General features: G+C 37.4%; 1 protein-coding gene across 2 annotated transcripts in view; it reads right to left on the reverse strand.

Annotated features, from left to right (window-relative positions):
- Positions 1-17,645, reverse strand: part of EPS8 (epidermal growth factor receptor pathway substrate 8) — a 106,905-nt gene extending 89,260 nt beyond the window's left edge. The window contains exon 1 of one of the 2 annotated variants that reach the window (XM_030321820.1): positions 17,552-17,645. The gene's annotated coding sequence lies outside the window, so the exon portion shown is untranslated. Of the gene's footprint in view, positions 1-17,547 lie in introns of both variants that reach the window. The other variant, XM_030321819.1, reaches the window with a different exon arrangement.
- Between the last annotated feature and the right edge of the window lie 5,176 nt (positions 17,646-22,821).

The following is a 22,821-nucleotide window of genomic DNA, read 5'->3' on the forward strand; positions in this document are numbered from 1 at the left end:
AACATCCAGTTGGATGAAACCGCCTAGTACTCTGTGATCTGGCCTTTTACACCTGTAAAGCTTCCTTTCTCTCCACTTCTGCCTTCCTGCCACCTCCCCTGTTCTGTCCCAGACCCACTCCTCCACCCTGAACCCTCCCTATAACTACACAGGCACACCATACATCATTTTAAAGATTCTTGCCAGCAAATTACATCTTCTATCTGGAATATTCTCTCAGCCAAAAACCTCCCTGCCACCTTCATCTGGCCAGCTCCTACTCAAACTTCAGATTATCAATCTAGGGAGACCTTCCCTGATTTCTGCAAAGTAGGATAGACAGATGCCTCTTCCATGTGTTCCCATAATGCTGGAGTCTAACACTAAGATGCACTTATCATACTGAAGTCAGCTTCCTATTTTGTTGTTTGTACACAGGACTGTAAGTTTCGTGAGGGCAGGGGCTAAATAGTTTTACCGAATATAAAGGGTTAAGTGTAGTTCCTAAAAACAGTAAGTTCTCAATAAAAATTTATTCAATGAGTGAAAAAATTATGCCCAAATTAAAATGTTTATTTTAAAATCTTATTAACGATGGGGCCCCTGGGTGGCTCAGTCGGTTAAGCATCTGACTTTGGCTCAGGTCAAGATCTCATGGTTTGTGAGTTCAAGCCCCGTGTCAGGCTCTGTGCTGACAGCTCAGAGCCTGGAGCCTGCTTCGGATTCTGTGTCTCCCTCTGTCTCTATGCCCCTCCCCAACTTGCGTTCTGTCTCTCTATATCTCTCAGAAAAAAATGTAAAAAAATAAAAATAAAAATAAATAAATAAATAAAATCTTATTAAGGAAAGACAGAGTGAAACAATGCTCTAAAAGCAAGAAAATCTGAGTAGGAAATATGTTAGCTTGTTGAAGAGTTAAAAACAGAAAATATTTAGCATCACTAGCTTCTAACAAGAACCACTCAAGGAAAACAGCAAGCATGGTCTGCTTTATACCCTAATCCCTGTAAGTCACCCCATCCGCACTGCATATTTTGCACCTCCTTCCTCCAGCCTCTCCATCTTGACCTCTGTTATTGTTAGCCAACTTCCTTATTTTCCTCAAATGGAATGGAATAAAAATCCTCATCTAACCATATCCTCTCACCATTCCAATTCTGTCCCTTGTCTGATGGTGAGCATCAGTTCTACCAGAATCCAACCACTTTCTGTGGGTGTGAGGAAATTTCGTTCCTAGGCTTGCCGTTAGAACATCCTACCTAGATGTCAACTTGACTTAGGTTTGTTGTGAAATTAGAAAACACTGAACACCGAAGTTAATACTCTTGCTTGCTTTGTCAATTCCATTCCCAACTCTGTGCCCTTGGACATGTTAAACTCATCCTCATCAGTCCTTTTCATAAGCTGGAAACTAGGGTATTTCCAAGAATCCTTTGCAGCTCCAAAGATTAGCTCAGTGACATCAGTCATAGGCCAGCACGCTGGCTCAGTGTGCTGCTTCTTGTCATCTAAATTTACCTCTACAGACCACCTGACAAAACAGAACACAGGAGAAAGTATCCTATTTTACTGGGGGGTGGGGGGGGGAGTTAACACAGGTTAATTCAGGTTAGTCCTTTGAGGACTGGATATATGTTACCCTCACAACCTCCAAGCCTGCCTACGAAGAAAGCATGTGCCATAATTTTTTTGTCTGTTTTCAATTTAGTTGGTAAGAAGCACTGGGAACAGCACATAGCAGCATATAGTAGCACACTCCTCTAACTATTTAGCTGGGAAAAATAAGATAAATTTCCCTGATCTCCCAAGAAATGAAGCTGCTCCATTCCAGGATGCTAAAAAGGAAATTTTTCTAGAAAACAAGTGTTTGAATTTTATGACATATGATATGTTTATGAGAGTAATACTTAATCTTAACTGTCACTGATGTCACCTCAGGGAAGACTAGTTTTGCCAAGAGTCACACAGCTGCTTCCCTGCCATGAAAGAAATAGGATGAAGGAAAGCAGCCTACTCTAGAAGTGACTGTGTGCGTGAAGACAAAAAATCAAAGACTCCAACTGATCTAGACCCAAATGCTTAAGATACAGGAAGTGAAAAATGACCAACTAATAATCTACTATATAAGTGGGCAAAGGATAGGATCCATGCTGTGGATCACCACTACCCACAAATGTTCCTAAACATAATTGACGGCCCTTGCAAACCTCACAGAGCTTCAAATGACAATACTCTAGTCTTAGAAAGCAAAGCCCTATTGCTGCTCCCTGGGAGGGAGTGAGCCAGCTTGCCCATAAGGCGATTTCCCACCATCTAAAGACCACCTTCCAATTCCTAAAAAATAATAATAGTATTTCCGCCAAGAAGAAAAATGCTTTTGGGGTGCTATTTCAGAGCTACTGGAAACAATAAAAACTTGCCGAGTATATTGCCATGCTTGCATTGTGGTATTGCGGGATAGTAAAAAGAAGGTAGAAGGCCCTAAATGTAAATTTTCACTCTACCATATCTCTATGACGTTGAACAAACTTTATAGGCTCTGAGCCTCCGTTTATTCATCTGTGAAATAAGGTTGTTATGAAGACTGTATGCAAAAGCACACACAGGTCACTTAAGATTTATTATCTATATCGACATCTATGAGTTCTTTATCTCCCTGAAGAATTGTATATTGGAGACAAATAGTAATGGAAGCTTTCTTTAAATACTGGTTCTAATAATGAAATCCACTGAGGTAAAAACCAATCTCAATCAATCAAATACAAGTCAAGTGAAATACATGAGAATCAGAGTAAAGAATGTTACCAATTACATACTCACACACCCAAAAAGAAATTTCCTTTGCTTACCATTCCAGGCCTACCACGATTTTGCCCTAAAGAATTTCTCCAGTCCTCCATATTCTCTCCAACACTCCCACCCAGAATCCTTCACTCTCTTCTGAGCATACGGAGCACTGAGCCACCTTCAGGCCTCTGCTCTTACCCTAAATACCCTTCCTGCCACTTCACACCTCCCGTCGAACAACAGCTCAATTCCTCCATTCCTACCCCTATTTTAGTCTTCCCTGACCAACTCAACATCAACAATATCTAGTCATACAGCAACTATTTATCATGTTTAATATTTTTAACGTAGTTATGAAGAAGAACTCTGGATTATTCCTTCGTATCTCTGACACAGCTCTGGGGTGTGGCAAGCTAGCACAATCTTCTGCAAAATAACTGCTGTACTAAAATTGCGCTATAGGAGTTTTATGTACATGTGCTAGAATTTTAGTGATCAAAGGAGATAGCATTACCAATATAAATTTCCTCTAAGATTTACACAAATGACCGCCTAGCACAAATCAGTCCTGTCCGAGGACTGGACATTTTTGTTGCAAAATAGGAACTAATTTAGAAGTACAGAAACTGAATTGAAATTGTTCAAAAAAATTTATTTAACAGAATTTCTATAGTCACAATTATATAAGACTCTCTGTGTTAATTCAGTGGAAATACCAATAAAAGTACTGTTGTTGGTGTGGTCAATGATTTTAACATATGATCTAAAAAGCAGAACTTTGGGAAAAAGTACGCCTATTTATATCAAGGAGACTCAGAACTGACTCAGAGGAAAAAAGTATTATCCTCTGACTCATCAAGACCACTTCCTGAAACACCCAATGTTTTTCTTGGAAGGAAGTCTATACAACAAGTGCCATTTCATTCAAACACTGATTAGACAAAATTGAAGTCTAACACAAAATGAACAAAAAGACATATATTTTCCAAAGCCAACAAGTTTCAAAGGAGACCATTTCATAAACATATATTATCTGGTCATAAAAGGGAAGACTTTAAATACAGTCAAAATGGATAATCCAAAGTATATTATAATGAATAAACCACTGACTACCTACACATATCCCTCTTTATACCATAATCTCTTAATGATAAAGAAACAACCATATGATTTTAATCCACAAAATTAACTAATGTCTTTGGCTTCAAAACAGTCTTTTTTTTTTTTTTTTTTCCAAGGGAATTCTCTTCTGAATCAACTGTATCAACTGTGTGGCCAATATTTAATAGTAATTTACAAAAACAATAAATAACACTTCTTAAGTGCTTATGCATGCCAAACATGTTACAAGTTGTTAGCATGCATTTACTCAATAAGGAACAGATACAACTATTACTTCAATTTCATAGATGAGGAAACTGAGACACAGAATCACACCTATTACACAGTAAAGCCTCAAACCCCAGGCAGACCACCACAAAAGCCTAAACTGTTTTTTTTTTAAGTTTATTTATTTTGAGAGAGAGAGAAAAGAAGGTGCAGCACACGCTCACGTGAGCAGGGGAGGGGTAAAGAGAGCAGGAGAGCGAGAGAATCCCAAGCAGGCTCCACACTGTCAGAGCAGAGCCAGATATGGGGCTTGAACTCACAAACACTGAGATCATGACCTGAGCCAAAATCAGGAGTCTGACACTTAACCGAGCGTCCTGAGCCACCTAGGTGCCCTGAGCCCAAAATGTTTTGACGTTTTCTGTGCATGTGACCACACACCTCCCACTAGAATGCTCGCTAAAAGTTAAACATGCTTAATTAAGCACACACACAACACACATATAATTACATATATGTATAAATATTTCATTTACATAATATGTGCCAAAATTTAGTATGTCCTCACTTATTAGTTTATAAATCCTAACGTGACTATTATATTGATAGGATTTGTGTACAAACACCAAGTCTTTGAACTAGAAGAACAATTACTTGGATGAACTTTGAAACACTCCACTGTCTGGATACATTTATATCAGTTTCATTTGTTTTTTATTTCTACAACACTGTAAACATCTCACAGAACTATAAAAACACCACAATGATACTGTCCTGGACACAGCCCTTGGGGAACAAAAATACACATAACATTTCCTATTTCAAAATAACAAGCAATTAAACTGAATCTTGCTGTTTGTTTCCTCTTGAGTAATCTAGACTGGAAGGAGTTCAAATATCTGACTCTCACAGTATTTTGCTTTCAGTACAAAGACCATCCTTTAATATGCCAATTCAGCTAATAAATGTTCACTTGTATCTATACCTGGTTCATAGAAATGAGTTTAAATATTAAATGACTGCATATTTCTAGTTCTAAACATTTGAAAAGGAAATTCCTAGTTAGCTAATGAGGTAGAATAAGCACTTATAAATATGCCACACCACTCTGCCTTTCAGATTATTAAGGACCAGTATAAGAAGAGCAAATTTATCACAGAGGGTTAAGCCCTTAAAGCAGCAGCCTATGGAGACAGAATATTCCCAGCATCAACACCACTCTGGAGGTGCTGAGATGCAGAGGTGCTGTGGAGCCCTGCCTGCCCAGTGTGATTTTAGGGCCAGGACAGTCATCCTGCTTTTTTAAAATGTATCATTTACCCAAGTGACACAGGGAATGAAATTCTACCAGTTGAAATTAATTTATTCTTTTGAATTATGTGTTGTAATCCCTAGGAACCACTTTTAGACTTCGATCACTTCTGGGACTAAAAATATATTATTATCACGTAAGTATGAATTATCAGATACTTCCTGCTATGATAGGAGGAATTTAAAGTACTATAAGAATACCTATGAAGCCAGTGTGCCAGGAAATGTAAGAAAGCTTCACAGAAATGAAGCAGTAGTAAGCTACTGAGAAAAAAATTTGCCTGCTTAATGCTTTTGCCTATGATATGTCCAGTTATTAATAACTACTGAAATTATGAAATGAATTCCATCTTATACCTGGAATGATTACTTATTTACTTATTTTTATTTAGGAATGATTCTTTATTAAAGACAAACATCCTATATAGCAGGACTATATGGACAAACAACCTATACAGCGAGCAAAACCGTCTAAGAAATGCATCCAGTATTTTTTGTCTACACCTGCCAGGTGCTGTGCTTCACAACAAGGGCATATAATAAACAACATGGTGTCTCTCCGCTAGGAGCACTCAGTTTAGCAAAGAGATAATTACAGTGCAATTTCATAAATGCTACTGTCATGGCATGAACAATGTATTATGGAAGCATCCACCTGGAGAAGTTTGTTGGTAGGTTTCATAGAAGAACTGACAGTAGAACCAGGTGTTGAAAGACACAGAGGAGTGTGTCAATTGGAAGGTGCGAGGGCAGTGAGAGAGCATTCCAGGCACATGTAAAGCATGGTACATGGAAGGACATGAGCTTCAGAGAACAGGGAGATATTCAGTGTGGCTGCAGTACAAGATGTATAGAAAGATAATGTAGTTGAGAAAAGCCTGACGCCAGATCGTGAGGGGCCTTGTAGAGCATGCACAGAAATTCAGACTTAATCTTTACGTAAACACAAAATCATATTACTAATTTTTAATTAAGTATGGGGGCATTTTGGAGGACAGACAAGATTAGGAATTAAAGCTAACTTATTTTAAGGAAATTTTATCAGTTTCTTTCATTCCTATGGGAACGATCTCAACTGTATTCTGTGCTAGATATCTTTTTGGAAAAACTAAGATTCACCCATGTCATTCCCATAACTTCTTCAAATCTGAATTCTCCAAAGAGAAACAGGAAGATAATTTAATCTAAAATATAGTACAAGGACACAGCCCACATTGTCAACAGTTACTAGATACACAAGAAATCCACTGAAGTTGCATACATCCTGTTTTAGGAAAGTTTTATTTTATTTTATTTTATTTTATTTTATTTTATTTTATTTTATTTTATTTATTTTTTTAACGTTTATTTATTTTTGAGACAGAGAGAGACAGAGCATGAATGGGGGAGGGTCAGAGAGAGGGAGACACAGAATCTGAAACAGGCTCCAGGCTCTGAGCTGTCAGCACAGAGCCCAACGCGGGGCTTGAACTCACGGACCATGAAATCATGACCTGAGCCGAAGTCGGCCGCTTAACCGACTGAGCCACCCAGGCGCCCCAGGAAAGTTCATTTTAAAAATCCAGAGAGTAAGAGAACTGAAGGTTGTTTTTTGTTTGTCAGCCATTGAAAACATTCCTTTAATGAAGTGGCTTCTGTGGAAACCCATGGCAGAGCTCCTCAAAAACTTAAACACAGAATTACCGTGTACATTGTAGTAGTTCCATAGTTCCACTTCTGAATATACACCCAAAAGAACTGAAAACAAGGACTTAAACAGATGCTTATATACCCATGTTTACAGCAGCACTATTCACATCAGAAGAAGGTGGAAGCAAGCCAAGTGTCCATTGACAGGTAAATGGATAAGGAAAATGTATATGCACAGAATGGAATATTACTCAGCTTTCAAAAGGAAGGAAAGACTGGTACATCCAACAACATGGATGAACCTTGAAGCCATTATGCTAAATAAATAGGCCAGTCACAAAACAACAAATATTGTATGATTCCACTTATATGAGGACCCAGAGTAGTCACACTCATTGAGATAGAATGTAGAATCCAGGAAGGAAAAAAAAAGGAAGACTCCAGGAGCTGGTGGGGGGGGGGGGAAGGAGGGAGGAAAAAAAGAGTAGTCGTTACTGTTTAACAGGTACAGAGTTTCGGTTCATGAAGATATACACTTAAAGATTATTAAAATGGTAAATTTTATGTCATGGATATTTTACACAATAAAAAATAAACCTAAGGAATGAAAAGACTGCGTCATGCCGGCAAGCCCATCAGGTGTGGCCACCTGGTCCACTAAGGTGAAGGCTGTAAATGAGGATGTAATGGAAGCATAAAGAATTTACATGTGGCAAACACACTTGTAAAAAAAACTTAAAACCATCCTACAATCTTGTGTGTGTGTGCATACATATACACATATGTATGTATTTTTTATTTGAAATACACTAGATTATCATACACTCCACTTTAATAAAGATCAAGAGACAAAATTCCTAATCTGTAAGACCAACAAATTGGAACTGTGTTTTGGAAACAAACAAACAAACAAACAAACAAAAAGCACTTATCAAGTTTTTACCAATCCGTGTTACCATCAGCGCTAACATGATTTGGCAGTCCCTCTTGCAAAGGCCATTTTTCACCGATCCTTCACTTTCTTATTAGTCAAATGGAGTAGGGCTCCATGCTCCATCCCGACACACTGATCTCACAGTGTGTTGAGGGGATAAAATAAGACAAGGTACACATACAATTACTTTCAAAGTTTAAAATGATTTGGAATCGACATGCTCCTGTACAAAAGGATCATCTGACTCATGAAAGGGCTTAAAGAGTTTTTTTAAATTTCTCTGCATTTTTCACTTTTTAATTGAACTTTTAAACAATTTAGTAGGCACAGAAACTTTGAGGAAAACAGGCATTGAGCAATAAAATGTATCAGTATTCCAAGGGGGGTAAATTCATACACATGTATATATATGCACATATACAACCGACCCTTGAAAAACACAAGTTTGAACTGCACTCCACCTATACAAGGATTTTTTTCAATAAATGCATGCAATACTGTAAATCTATTTCCTCTTACTTATGCTTTTCTTAATCACACTTTCTGTTCTGTAGCTTTATTTATTCTAAGAATACAATATATAATACATATACAAAATTTGTGCTAATCAACTAAAGGCTATTAGCAGTTAAATTTGGGGACAAAGTTATATGTGGATTTTCTACTCTGCAAGGGGTCAGTACCCAAACCCCCACATTGGTCAAGGGTCAGGTGACATATTAAATATACATATATTAAATAAGATGGCTTCAAAGGTCTAGCTTTTAAAGCGATAAGGAAGAAAATATTTAGATTTTGCTTTTATAATGAATTAGTCCATTGCTAAGTATCATACCAAATATCAATAGTAATTATAAAATGATGTTAACAAAAATTGTTAAGATTTATTTAAAAGGCCTAAAGAACATGCCTGTACTTTTGGTTAAGAAAACTGTCATGAAATTGATGCCTTAGGACAAATCAGTTGTTACCCGCAATAGTTAGAATATCTTCTGTTCCTGCAAATGAGCCCAATGGCACTGACAATATCTAACTCACTAATTTTAATACTCAAGAGAGAATCCATCTAAAATAAACATCTAAGAGTTTCTCACATGCCAGTACTGCCAATTCCCCTCCCAACATATCCTTTGTAAAACTTGTATTATCTCCAGGGGGCAAGGGGAAGAGTCTTTTTTTTTTTTTTTTTTTTTTTTTTGTCTCACTGATACAAATAAACTTAGAGGTCTTAGTACTTACCTCATCTGCTGTCCAATATTTCTCTTTTTGTAAGGAAATAGACTTATGACATCCAGTAGGGAATGCCTCAGATTTCATATTAAACCCCCAACAATGTGATACCATTAAACTAAAGTTCACTGAAGTTTAAGCTTAAGTAAGGCATACGCAAGTGGCATTATGAAATTGTATAATCAATTGTACGTGTGTTGTTTTTACCAGTTAGCGGCTATTTTAACTCAAAGGCCATCATTTATGAATAACTGTGAAATGTTTTCTTTCCTTCTCTAATTCCCATCTACCTTCCCACTTAAAGTCATCCTCTCTTCCCTTAATTGTCGTAAACCTCTATTTTACCTCCAATGCATGCTTAATATTTTGTAAAATAGTCCTTCCGTGGTTACTACAACTTTATATCACAGACCTGGGAAATACGCAATCATCTCCCCATTCTTTCTACTTTATAAATTCCTCAATGCACTCAAACCAGTAAGTGAAATTATCTAAATTTAGAAGTCCAAATATGATTTTGAAGAAATAAGCTACACAAATAATAAGCATTTGAGTATTTAACTTTTTAATTAAACCTCTAAGCCTGATGATCATGTGCTATTTGGCCACCAGTGATCACCCAGAGAATCAGGGATCACATGTTCTAGTAAGGAACACCCTTCCCTTCGGCTGGTTATTTTTAGAAAAATGGCAATATACATTCTAGCTCAGATTTATTCCTGATGTTGTAATAATGCAAATGTACTTTCCTTCTCAGGCTCAGACCCAGCTGAAACAGTCTACCTTCCTTTTTTCCTGCTTTTTCTATGCAGACTCTCAGTCCAAGTTCCATTCAGACTCTCTGACCGTAGTTACCAAGGTTTGGGACATCTGGGCTGCAAGTGACCTAGGATAATCTGGGATTACCAACAATCTGCATAGTTTGATGTAATTAGGTAGGCTTCACAGAGAGAGTAGTAGCCTTCATCCAAGGAATCCCTATACTCACAATTATACCATGAATTTCCCTGTGAAATGTCCATTCATTCTTTGTCCATTCAATAAATCTTGCTAAGGGCTTTCTATGTGCCAACAGATACTATGTGTATGAAGCTGGATATACAAGGATGAACAAAACACATATAATTCCTGTCCTCAGAGTCGTTAGGAGACACAATGACCTTCTTTGATATTCCTTTGAATATGCCAAGCTCTTACCATCCTCAAGGCCTATCATTATCTGTCTGGAATAATTATCCTCTTTGTCTTTGCCTGACTCCTGCATCGCAGCTTAAATGACCCCTCTTGGGATGTCCTGTCCGGACCTTCCAATCTATATTATTAGATCCTTCATTGCATGTTTTCACAGTACCCTGAAATCTTCTTCATAAGGCTTTATAATTAGACTTATGGGCCAATATTTGTAACATTAGCTTTTCAAAAATAAATGGCTGCCCAGTATACTTTCTATTGAAGCAGAATAAACTTTTCTATTCTGTACTTTATATTGAAAATGTTTTAAGACTCATCTTTCTTTTAGGTGAATATTATTTTAATTCTTTCAGGGGTGCCTGGGTGGCTCCGTCAGTTAAGCGTCCAACTTTGGCTCAAGTCATGATCTCACGGTTTGTGAATTCAAGCCCCAAATCGGGCTCTGTGCTGACAGCTCAGAGCCTGGAGCCTGCTTCGAATTCTGTGTCTCCCTCTCTCTCTGACCCTCCCCCATTTATGCTCTGTCTCTCTCTGTCTCAAAAATAAATAAACGTTAAAAAAAAACCAGATGAGTCTTGAATTTTTTCTTTACACTTTATCTCTGTAACTCCACAATTTATCCAAAGATCTTCCTTCATATGCAAATTTTACAATAAAATTACAATTCTTCAAACAGTCCTATTTTTTGTATGTGAAACTTAAATGTTCTGTTTATATTTGAGATACTAGCTAAAGATACTACAAATGTCCACATATTATATCTATTTAGATATTTTCAAGCCAGAATTCTGAATAGTCTATACTCAACTTTTACCATTTTCTTATGTGGGAGACCCAAATATATAGGAATCCCACTACTCATTAAGTGTGAAACTTTAGGCTTACTTAGCTTCTACAAGCCAGGATTCCTCACTTAAAGTAGTTATAGTATCTGGGACGCCTGGGTGGCTTAGTCGGTTAAGCGTCCAACTTTGGCTCAGGTCATGGTCTCAAAGTTTGTGAGTTCAAGACCCACATTGGGCTCTGTGCTGGCCTGCTTCAAATTCTGTGTCTCCCTCTCCCTCTGCCCCTCCCCACCTCTCACTGTCTCTCTCTCCCTCTCTCAAAAATAAATAAACATTAAAAAAAATTAAAGTAGTTATGATATCTTTTAAGGGTATGAGAAATAAATATAAGGTATACAGAGCCCCTAGCAAAATATTTTTAGTAAATATCAACTCCTTCCCACATATGAGGGGAAAAAAGGCACATGTTCAGAAATGTAGCTATGAAATATAATACCAGTTTCCATTTCCTAATCTGATTTCCTAAAAGAGAACACTAACTTTTTTTTGGACTATTTTTCAGGTCAGGTGTTGACAAACTTTCTATAAAGGGTCAAGTGGCAAATATTTGGGGCTTGTGGGTTCCATATGGTCTCTGTTGATAATTTTGTTTTTGTTTTTAATAATCTACTAAAAATGTAAAAACCATTCTTGGCTTATAGAAAGAAAATAGTCTATTGGTCAGTTTGCTAATCCCTTGCTCTAAATACATAAATACTCATCAATTCCACCCTTATTTATCCATTACCTGTATAATATTTAGCTTTTAATCAACACTCAATTGAAGAACTACTCTCTCCACTATTCATCAGTGCTTCCATTTAACAAGTATGGATTAAACACTTGTGTCCGTGTTTCTATGTAAGGCCCTGTGAGGTAACTGGCCATGTAAAGAAAAAGTGACTAAGGACAAGCAATAAAATCAGTACAAATAAAGCCTTTTGAAAGCATCCTTTAGCATAACCTCTCTCTTTCCTCTTTTTTTTTTCCCTGAGCCTACTACTAATCAGGATTTATAATATAGCTATTTTATGCTCATGACCTCAGATTTCTTGTGCTATAACCTTGTATCAAAACTGGTACTGATTTTAGTTCTTTTATGAGAATCTGATTGGGCTACCCACGACATAGAGTGAGAATCCCTTTTGCTCATTCTCCATTGGGCTCTCATCTTTCAATTCTAACATATTGTTACAAATTCACCTCCTTTTTTTCCAACTTCCAAAGCAATTATTTCTCCTTCTATTCAGCTCAGCTTACCTCCTTATTGCCAACTGTCCAAATTTTCTCCCTTTCTATATATAAACTCCAGAAAAAAACAAAAAAAAAACCTGAATTAGGTATTAGAATTAATTTCTGTTATTGTTCTGCCTCTGACAATCTGCACATTTCTTAGCCTGGGCACCTCCATTTCTTCAATTATTACAGGCATAGAAATAGCCCGTGATGCCAATCAGACACAGTTAAGCGTAGAGGAAATAACACCTGTAGTTTATTAATTTATAATCTACAAAGTACTGTGACAGACCACTAAAATCTAAGGCTCGGAAGTCAGACCTGATTCTAGAACTGGCTCTGCCCTTTATATTTATGAGTTACCTACCTTGGGCAAGTTAATTAACCCTTCTAAGTCTCATTTTCCTCATCTGTAAAATGAAGACAGTAATAACACATACTTTATAGCGTTTTATGACGATTACATGGCGTAAACTATGTCAAGCACTTATCACAGTGCCCAGCATATAGTAAAGGCTCAAAAAATGTTAAACATAATTACTATTATTTAAAGGTAAGATATATTTTTACTCCTGGAGGCCACTGGCTTTTGTATTTACTTCTCAGTCCCTGCCTGCTTTTGAAGATACCCATTTATGTCCACCGGTAAATTTATGCCCTTTTTTGTAAAAAAAAAAAAGTCCTTTGGTATTTTGCTCTGTCATGCTGTGTCCCTCCTTACAGGGTCTATTTAGTTTCTTTCACCATCAAAAGAGAGGGAAGAGGAAGAGCAGAAATGAAGGAAAGAGAGAGGGAGAACCATCAGTTTGCACTCTGTAGGTTAACAATTAGGACAAGCCTGTTCTGTTATAATGCAACACACATATTCCTAAAAATCATGATGTGATGCAAAATCACATCATTAAAACCACAAGGCTTATGGAGAAAATGGGGTCAGAAGCACACCACTCAAAAACTCTGTCAGTGACACTTCATAAAAAAAAGGAAAGAAACTAATAAAGATTGTAGCAGTTTTACGTATGTTAAATGGTTAAAAAAATAAAAACCACAATAAACATGGTACCTTACCTTGAAAAAGACCTGAAGTTTGCTTGTGGAACTGGCTGCCACAGGGTTACACATAAGTAAGTTATTGTGAAATGGAGGGAAAAGGGTTATCTGAAATTGGAGAGAAAACTATAAAAGATATGGGTGTGTTTGCAGTTCATAGCGTACAATGAAGTGAGGTAGCTGGAGACGTCCGAGGACTGTGCCCATGCATTTTGTGTATTCCTATGTGGCTCAGGTCAACCAGGTGGAACTTTCGGTGTTCACCTACTATTTCTCAGATAATATCACACATGACAAGTGTGAAATATACGTTATCCTCAAACTGTTCCCTAGTACCAATAATGTAGGAATAAATTCCCATTTTCAAAACAAGCATTACAGAAGAACTGACTATTCATTCCCAAACTACAGACTCATGATTAATGTTCTCTGACTCAGAACTCTAGTCACGATCTACAAAGCCTGTGTTACTCTTCAATTTCCTATTAGCCCAAAGTGTTTATCTAGAAAACGTTGTTCTTTCCTCGTCAGTAGTGAGCCATTAAACATGATCTAAAACATTTCTTAACTGCATCTTTGACTGTTCCCTCAGCTTTCCCTTCTGGGGACAGCTCGGATTCAGACAGCTATGTCAAAGACAATGCAGAAGGGGCACCTGGGTGGCTCAGTCAGGTGGGCATCTGACTTAAACTCGGGTCATGATCTTGCAGTTCTCAGCTTAAGCCCTATTTCAGGCTCCCTGTTGTCAGCACAGAGCCTGATTCAGATCCTCTGTCTGGCTCACTCTGCCCCTCCCCCACTTATGCTCTCTCAAAAATAAATTAAAAAATTTTTTTAAATGCAGGAAAAAAAAAAACAGATTACTTTCAATGTTGGAAAAAGGGACCAGGAGAAATTTAATGGGGGTGATTAGCAGGCCTTATGGATGAGTTAAACTTTGATTATGAGGGAAACGTTTTCTAATTGCTGCATGAATAAAGAAAAAGGCAGGAAATATACAATAAAGCATAAAGATCAAGACACGTAGGCCACAAATTAAGATACATGATGACAAATAATAAGTTCTATAACAAACTTTGAATTTTATCTGATGGAAAATGGGAAAGTCACTGACAATTTTTAACCAGAAGAGTGTAATTTAACCAGAAGAGTGTAACATCAGTGATGAATGAGCAAAAGGGAGCCCAACTGGCCTTCACAAACCCAGGCTTTGAAATAAGTGAAGAGACTTCATTCAGAGTCTTTGGAATGCCAAGTAAGAGCAGCAGGAGGGCTTTCCCAACAACAATCCCCAGCTTTGTGTCCAAGATTGATATTCACAGCTCTACTTAGTGGATCCTAACTGTGTCATTTGGTCTGGCAAATTATAAAAAATAGTGGAATAAAAAAAATTACCTGCAAAATGAGAGGAAAGTCTATTTTTGGAAACAATGAGGGAAAAAAAAGAATACAACTTAAGAGTAATAATAATATTAGCAGATATTTAAATCTGATCATTAGATCATATAATTAAGAAAGTTAATATGGTTTTGAATTACATCTAAATATCTGACACAATATTTTTTTTAATAGTCAAGAAGCTGTATATCAATGTTCTCCCAAAGCAAAACCTTCTTGGATTAATGTGCACATAAGGTCTAAGGCAAGTATAAGAAACACATGTTCCATTTCAGCTCAGATTTTACATCACTAAGTACAAAGAGCACAGTATTTCACATATTGCTTTAATACCTTAGAATATATATTAAGAATTACAACTACTACAAGTTTCTTCTAATCATGTCCCTGAATCTGTTAATGAATTCTATACAGCAGACAGAAATGCCACAAATTTTAACTAAAATAATACATTTTTATTAGCTGAAAGTCCACTTTTCAGTGTTTCATGAAAAAATTAAAAATTAAAAATATACACACGGGGGGTACCTGGGTGGCTCAGTCAGTTAAGTGTCTGACTTCAGCTCAGGTCATGATCTCATAGTTTGTGGGTTCAAGCCTCGCGTCAGACTGCTTTGGATTCTGAGTCTCCCTCTCTCTTTGCCCCTCCCCCGCTTGTTCTCTCTCTCTCTCTCTCTCTCTCAAAAATAAACATTAAAAAATATGTATATATACATACACACACACACAAGCTTAAACTCTAACAGAAAAAAGAATTTTAAATAATAATTGTTTAATTAAATTAGAACTTTGTTACAGGGTAAATGATCAAAAGACTATATGAAAATCTACTTTGTTATATCATCCACACAAAAATTTTACACAATTCAAGTAAAGTATTATTTAAAAATCTAAAATATAATGAGCTAATTTTTGTCTGCTTAAAACTCAAAAGAATCTCTTTATCTTCACGCCTACCTTGATGAATTAATGCAAGATGATTTCTCTGAAAAATAAACTAAAAAGGAAACTTCTCTATACAGTTTCAGAATTACACAGAAAATCAGTATAAACATCTTATCTTTCCCAAAGTCATTTTCTCCTATATGTAATTTACTTAAACTGAAGAAAGTATTTCCAAGTCCATCTGCAGAAAAACAGAAACCACTTTTAAAACTAAACTCCAGGTGGGGCGCCCAGGTGGCTCAGTTTTTCTCGGCTCAGGTCATGATCCCATGGTTGGGGTATCAAGCCCCATGTAGGGCTCTGCACTGAGCATGGAGCCTACGTGGAATTCTCTCTCTCCCTCGCTCTCTGCCCCTCCCCAACATTACATACCATTCCGAGAGCTTATACAAAATTTATACTGAGCATGACACTGACACTTGCTTTAGAGTTTGCCCTGTAAAGCTGACCAAAGCTCTGCAACAAGGTTAAGAATAACTCAGGCCATAAACATTCCACGGAATCTCACCTATGTATGCTACCAAACAGTTGCACATTGTGTTTATATGGGAAGTTTAAGTTTGGGGTGTAGATGACATTCCTTATGGTGTAGAGTCTTAATAAATAGCAGACACATTAGAGAAAAATCAACATATTCAAGAATGTACTTCAATGGATCAATATAAGCATAATAACCATGGCACCTGAACTCAAGAATGCATTACATTTCCCAGCACCAAAACAGAGATGTAACCGGTTATTTACTTCTGTTCTCTATCTAGTATACTGTGATACAATACTATTAACTCTTGTTTTTAAATAGTATAAATCTTGGCCTTGCACTTAATTACTCGTAACATAACAACAAAAAGACTCCTCCTAAAAAAAATTAAATGTAACAAATCGATAAAAACTACAAAAACATCTCTATGTAAGAATTATATATCTATATATATCTATGTATCTATCTATAGATATATATAGATATTTCACACTAAGCTCAAATTTTATACTTACAACATAATCACATGATTGAATTTTTTGGAAGAGTTTTTCCTTAAAAATTTCCATTAATTGACTATTTAAATGTTTACAAGTTCCATTAATATACACAGGCTCAGGGGAAGAAGAAAAAAAAAAACTTTAAATACACATATTCACTACAGTTTAGGTCCCAAGCAAAATGTTTACACAGAAATTTGGCAGTGTTAAGTCTGTGGACTCAAAGCCAATAACAACCTAAGAAAACTGAACTTGGTTAATAAGCAAATTTTCATAGTACAACTGACATTGTATAAACAATCCAAAGCAGTTAATATTTATAGGATAATCACAGTATTTTGCCTATCAGATTAACTTAAAAGTAATTTTTAAGAAAACTTCATATATTCTATCTGTGCTTCCCCAACTATTAATCGTCAACAGATTTCTTCTCACCTACAATTTATGGAGGAAAATGATTCTCTTAAACATATGACCTAACAGAAAGAAATCCTTTAAAATCCCCCAGAGGCAGGAGGCAGGGCTCTGAGGAGCCCGAGGCACCAATTTCAACAAGTTCAGAATCCACTTGGAATACCAAATGGGAATTTAAGAAATTGTCAAAAGGCTAACTGGGACTAAAAAGTATTACTGCGTGTTTCAAGGTGTATATATATCTTCTAAAATAATTATGCCTTTGAGAGCCCTCCTTAGCAAAGTAAATATTCACAAAGTCAAACTTACCTACCCACACAATCCAAGCAAGACTCCTCTAAGCGATCCGCCAGGCAATATTGAGAGGACATTCCTCTCAGCTCACTCTGGGTGCCAAGTGACCTTCGGCATATCAACAGAAAGGGTGGGACTCTAAGCTTCAGTTTCGGCATTTTACTATAGTGAACAAAGTTTCTTTGGTTTCTCTAGGGCGTTAACTAAGACTTCCTCTTCTTGTTAAGTAAGAAACACAACCACTTCATTTCCAACTCTTCCCTAAGGTGCTAAAGTAAAGCTGTAAATGGTGCAAATAATAATAGCTAACAATGACTGAGAACTTAAGATGTGCTCCAAACTAACACCATACAGACAGACACTATTATTATTCCCATTGTTAGCGGTGGAATCTGAGGAACAGAGGTTAATAAGTAACTGGAAGAAATTCCAGGTACAGCAACGTGGTTAACTGAGCTAATGAAGACCTTCCACTGCAAACACACAGAAAAAATGAAAAAGAGTGTAACAAAATTTAAAAAGAAATAACACAGCTGCACGTACGACAAAGAAAATCCCCTGGTGCTACACCAAAGCTAGAACCAAGGGCCAAAGTGGTATGCACCAAAGTAAATACTGCCAGTTATGGCCTCCAGAAATGACCACAGGAATCACCTTAGCACTTCGGCCTAACTGAAATTGGTAAGGAGATGCCCTCTCAAGCAATGAGATGGGAAGAAAGTATTCTCTCAGAAGAAGAGTCTAGATTTCTGGCCCTGCTTTTCCTCAACACAGGATACCACCTACCCAACTGTACCCTGATGACCATGTGCAGGCAGAGAAAGAGCTCTCAGACACACAAGGTATAAAGTTGGTACTGAGATCCTTTCAAAAAACCAGAGCTATTTTCAAAAGGCTGCAATCACAGTCAAAAAATGATGCAGGGAACAGGACAAATCCACCCACTGTCTTAGTAAGACTTCAAGACAACCTGTCTCTGGGAATCTGGGTAAAAGCATAGGGGAAATGCAACAACCAGAAATTAAAACCCGACACCTGTGTCACAACAGTTCTGAAGTCTAAATCTTATTTCTATGAGAATCTTCAAACTCAAAAATTAAGATAAAATTGGGTCCGAGGCTTGTGATATCCCTGGAGTATCCAGAAGAAATGAAACCACTCTAGAGTAACACTCTATAGGCCACATGCGACCTCTATAAGCTAGAAAAACTAAACCAAACAACAACAACAAAAATCTCAAATGAAGATAAGCCTAGAATTTAGAAATTACAAAACATGTAAGAAAATGATTTACTGTGATTGAACATTAACAAACCAAACAGGGGCGCCTGGGTGGCTCTGTCCATTAAGCATCCAACTCTTGATTTCGGCTCAGGTCATGATCTCACAGTTCACGGGATCGAGCCCATGTCAGGCTCTGCACTAACAACATGGAGCCTGCTTAGGATTCTCTCTCTTCCCCTCTCTCTCAAAATAAACAAATAAACTTAAAAAAGAAATGGGTACACACACACACACACACACACACACACACACACACCAAATAGAAAATACAGCACTCAACTAATTTTTTAATATGAAGATAGAAAAAAAAAGCATAATTATTAAGAGACGGAGGAAGAAAAAAGAGCCTATAAAGAATAGGAAACAGAAAAAACAAGTAGGTTTTACAAAACCATACAGAATTTATATGCAAAGACATGCATATTCTCTACATAGAGCACCCTGAGTTTTCATCAGGTTTCTGTAACTTAAAAAGAGAACATTGTTAGTATAGATGGATAGAAGTTTAAAAACTTACTTAGACAATAAGCAAAGCAGGAACTCAATTATATGGCAGGATCTATTGCACACCAACTTTCCCTCTCTACCATTGATGACCACTCTGCCCTTGCAACGCCCCATTGCTGGAAATCCTGACCCATCCCCCAGGCCGCCGTGAGCCCTCTCCAGCACCTGTGCAAAAAGGACAGAGTGGAAACTGTGATGTGCCACTCAGATCCCCTTTCAGGACTGAATGATTTATCCCCCTGTTGAACGGCTGCCAGCAGACAGCCTTCAGCTACCAGCTCTCTTGAGAACGGCCTTGGCTGAAGATTCTTCTCACACAAGCTCATGCTCCCTTTCCAGGGCAGCCCACATTCAAAGACAGGTGGCTGCAGGGAATATAAAGACGTGGCCCTCTCTCCCTAATGGGGGACAATGGTGGGGAGCCATCCTGGCTTCAGAACTCCCCTCTGGGTCATACCTCCATCAAGACTGCACAGTAGCCTAATTTCCCTTCTGCCCAATACTGGTATCTCCCTTCCCTTCCACAGGGGTTGATCCAAAGAGCACTTTTTAAGAAACTTCTAGCACACTAATTTCCATCTGAGAGTCTGTATCCTGGGGAACCCAGGCTGCAACAGAAGAGCATCATAAAAAAAAAAAAAAAAAAAAAAAGGACAGGATATGGGGCAGCACTATGAAAGGAGTGATAGTGAGAAAGGGCTGCCTGGGTGGCTCAGCTGGTTAAGGGTCTGACTCTTGATTTCAGCTCAGAGCATCATCTCACTGTTCATGAGCTCAAACCCCGCATCGGGGCTTGGGATTCTCCCTCCCTCTCTCTCTCTCTGCCGCTCCACCACTCGTGCATGCTCTCTCTCAAAATAAATATTTTTTTTAAAAAAAAGGAGAAAAGAAAAATAATAAAACTTTGAAACCAATGAGGAGAACACCAGAAAGTACTAATATCTCTTTGGTGAGGAGACCAGTAGCACAAGGGAAAGACTTTTTGAAAATGAAAATATAATCATAAAATTCCACAACACAACATTTCACAACATCTCAAGGGTATACCAATTCCAGTGTGTCTTTGTGAAGACAATACCTCTTAGGTCCATGGGTCTGCTAAATGCCAAAAACGTTGCTGCTTAGATATAGGCCATTTATTCTTCTAAGACAGTCACTTTCCTAACAGTAAGTTAACTGGTACATTTAATTCCCTGCTGGGGGGCAAGTTTACCAATAGAGATGTACGTGTACAATTTCCAGCTTCCTTCAACAGTCATGGGAAAATGTGCAACAACCAAATCTAACACATTCCAAATACATGTTTCTTATGGCTACTTCTGGTAAATGCCCTATCTTCTAAGGGTGAGGAAATCTACAAATCCCATGAGCCCTGTTTATATTTACCCCATGTTCCAAGTAACAGAATTCTGATACACCTTTTGGTTCTGAACCAGCAGTAAAGATGTTAATGACAGTTTTATAAAAGGTTAATCAGGGTCAGGCAAGTATATAACTAATCATTATTAAGAATACTAATAGGGGTGCTGGGTGGCTCAGTTGGTTAAGTGTCCGACTCTTGATTTCAGCTCAGGTCTTGATCTCAGGGTCATGAGTTCAAGCCCTGTACTGGGCTCTGAGCTGGGCATGAAGCATACTTAAAAAAAGAGAATATTAATAAAAAAACTGCATGGACTATAGCTATATTCATTCATATGCACACTAAAGGATGTCAATGACACGGGACAAATCCAAGCAAGGCTCATGGGTATTTGTTGACTGCCTCACCCTTCTAAGACAGGGCAGTGTACCAGAAGTAGCCATTAGAAATATATTTGGAACATAGATTTGGTTGCCACACGTCTTCCATAACTATTAAAGGAAGCTGGAAATTGCGCACGCACACACACACACACACACACACACACACACACACACACCTCTCTACTGGTGTCCCTGCCCTACATTCCACACTTTGTAACCACAAATACAAAGGCAGACAAGATAAAACGTAGCAAAACGTATCAAGACCTTCAGATTCAAAATGACACGAAGTCATTAACATAAATTATCAGGACAGGCAAGCAGAACAGATCAACAATGTCACAATACATTCACCTTGGAAATATGCAGAACTTCACTCTCAGTTTCTGTACACTTCAATCGCGGTTCCTCATCTGTCTTTCAGCACTTCCTCTCCCAAGAATCACAATCTGCTTTGTTTTCTGTAAACCAATCCTTCTTCTTCTAACTTTAAAACTCTTTCTCATTGGAAGTAAGAAACTAACATGTTACTAATGAGAGAATCCAAAAGAAGTTTCTAAACTCTAAATTGCACATTGCCAAATCTCAATAACATGCAAGTTAAGCTAGCTAATTCATATGGGTAGAATGATCAACCAAATCCTTTAACAACTTATCTAGATATGAAATAGCAGTGCAATATAATTCATATTTGGGGAGAGTCATGTAAAATTATTAATATATCACAGGCATACAAAAGAGCAAATATGCATGGGATGTGAATGAGATGAAGAACCAACTTGCTCATATTAAAAAAGATTAAATGATGGGGTGCCTGGGTGGCTCAGCTGATTGAGCATCTGACTTCGGCTCAGGTCATAATCTCACAGTTTGTGGGCTCAAGCCCTGCGTCAGGCTCTGGGCTGACATCTCAGAGTCTAGAGCCTGCTACAGACTCTGTGTCTCCCTCTTTCTCTGCCCCTCCCCTGTTTGCACTCTGTCTCTCTCTCTCTCTCAAAAATAACTGGATATTTAAAAAATTAATTAAAAAATACTAAATTTAAAAAAAGATTAAATGAGTCACTATCATTTTGGAGATACTGTTTGGGCACAGAATCTGGATTAAAGGTGAAAAACAAACAAAAAAAGATAATGGACACTTCTTGGGATGAATAAATATAAATAGCAGGACCAAACAATATTCATTCTTTACATAAGCTATTAGAAGAGTGGTACCATAATTACATTTTCAAGTCTACAGATGGTTTGAGTCTCCAACAACAGAAGTAGGAATTTGAGAAAAATGAACTGCAAAATTAGGTAACAGGGTATATATAAGGGAACAAAATGGTAGTTTCACCTTAAAGTAGCAAAGTTTAGGTATATACTCAGGGAAACACCACACAAACTCATTTGATTATGGATATTGTGTGTCAATTTTCCACTTAGGAATCCCCATACAGTTCCAGGAAGTCACACCCTTATTTGACAATTACAATCAAAAAGAAAAAAAAAAACACAAACATTTTTTTAATGGTGAAAACAAAAAAGTGATGTCTCATTTCTATTCAAGTCCTATAATCAAAGACAAGTAGTTAAAGTGTAAAGGACCTCAATACTAAGAAACTGAAGGCTTGTGTTGAAGCATCAACTCTGCCACTTAGTAGCTCTATAACCTCAGGCAAGTAACTTAACCTTTCTCAGCCTCCATTTCCTCACCTGTAAAATGACATCAGTGAGACAAATTGGTGAGCTCGCATTCAGATCTATTCTGGA

Source organism: Lynx canadensis, chromosome B4 (genome assembly GCF_007474595.2).
Source record: "Lynx canadensis isolate LIC74 chromosome B4, mLynCan4.pri.v2, whole genome shotgun sequence".
Taxonomy (NCBI): Eukaryota; Metazoa; Chordata; class Mammalia; order Carnivora; family Felidae; genus Lynx; species Lynx canadensis.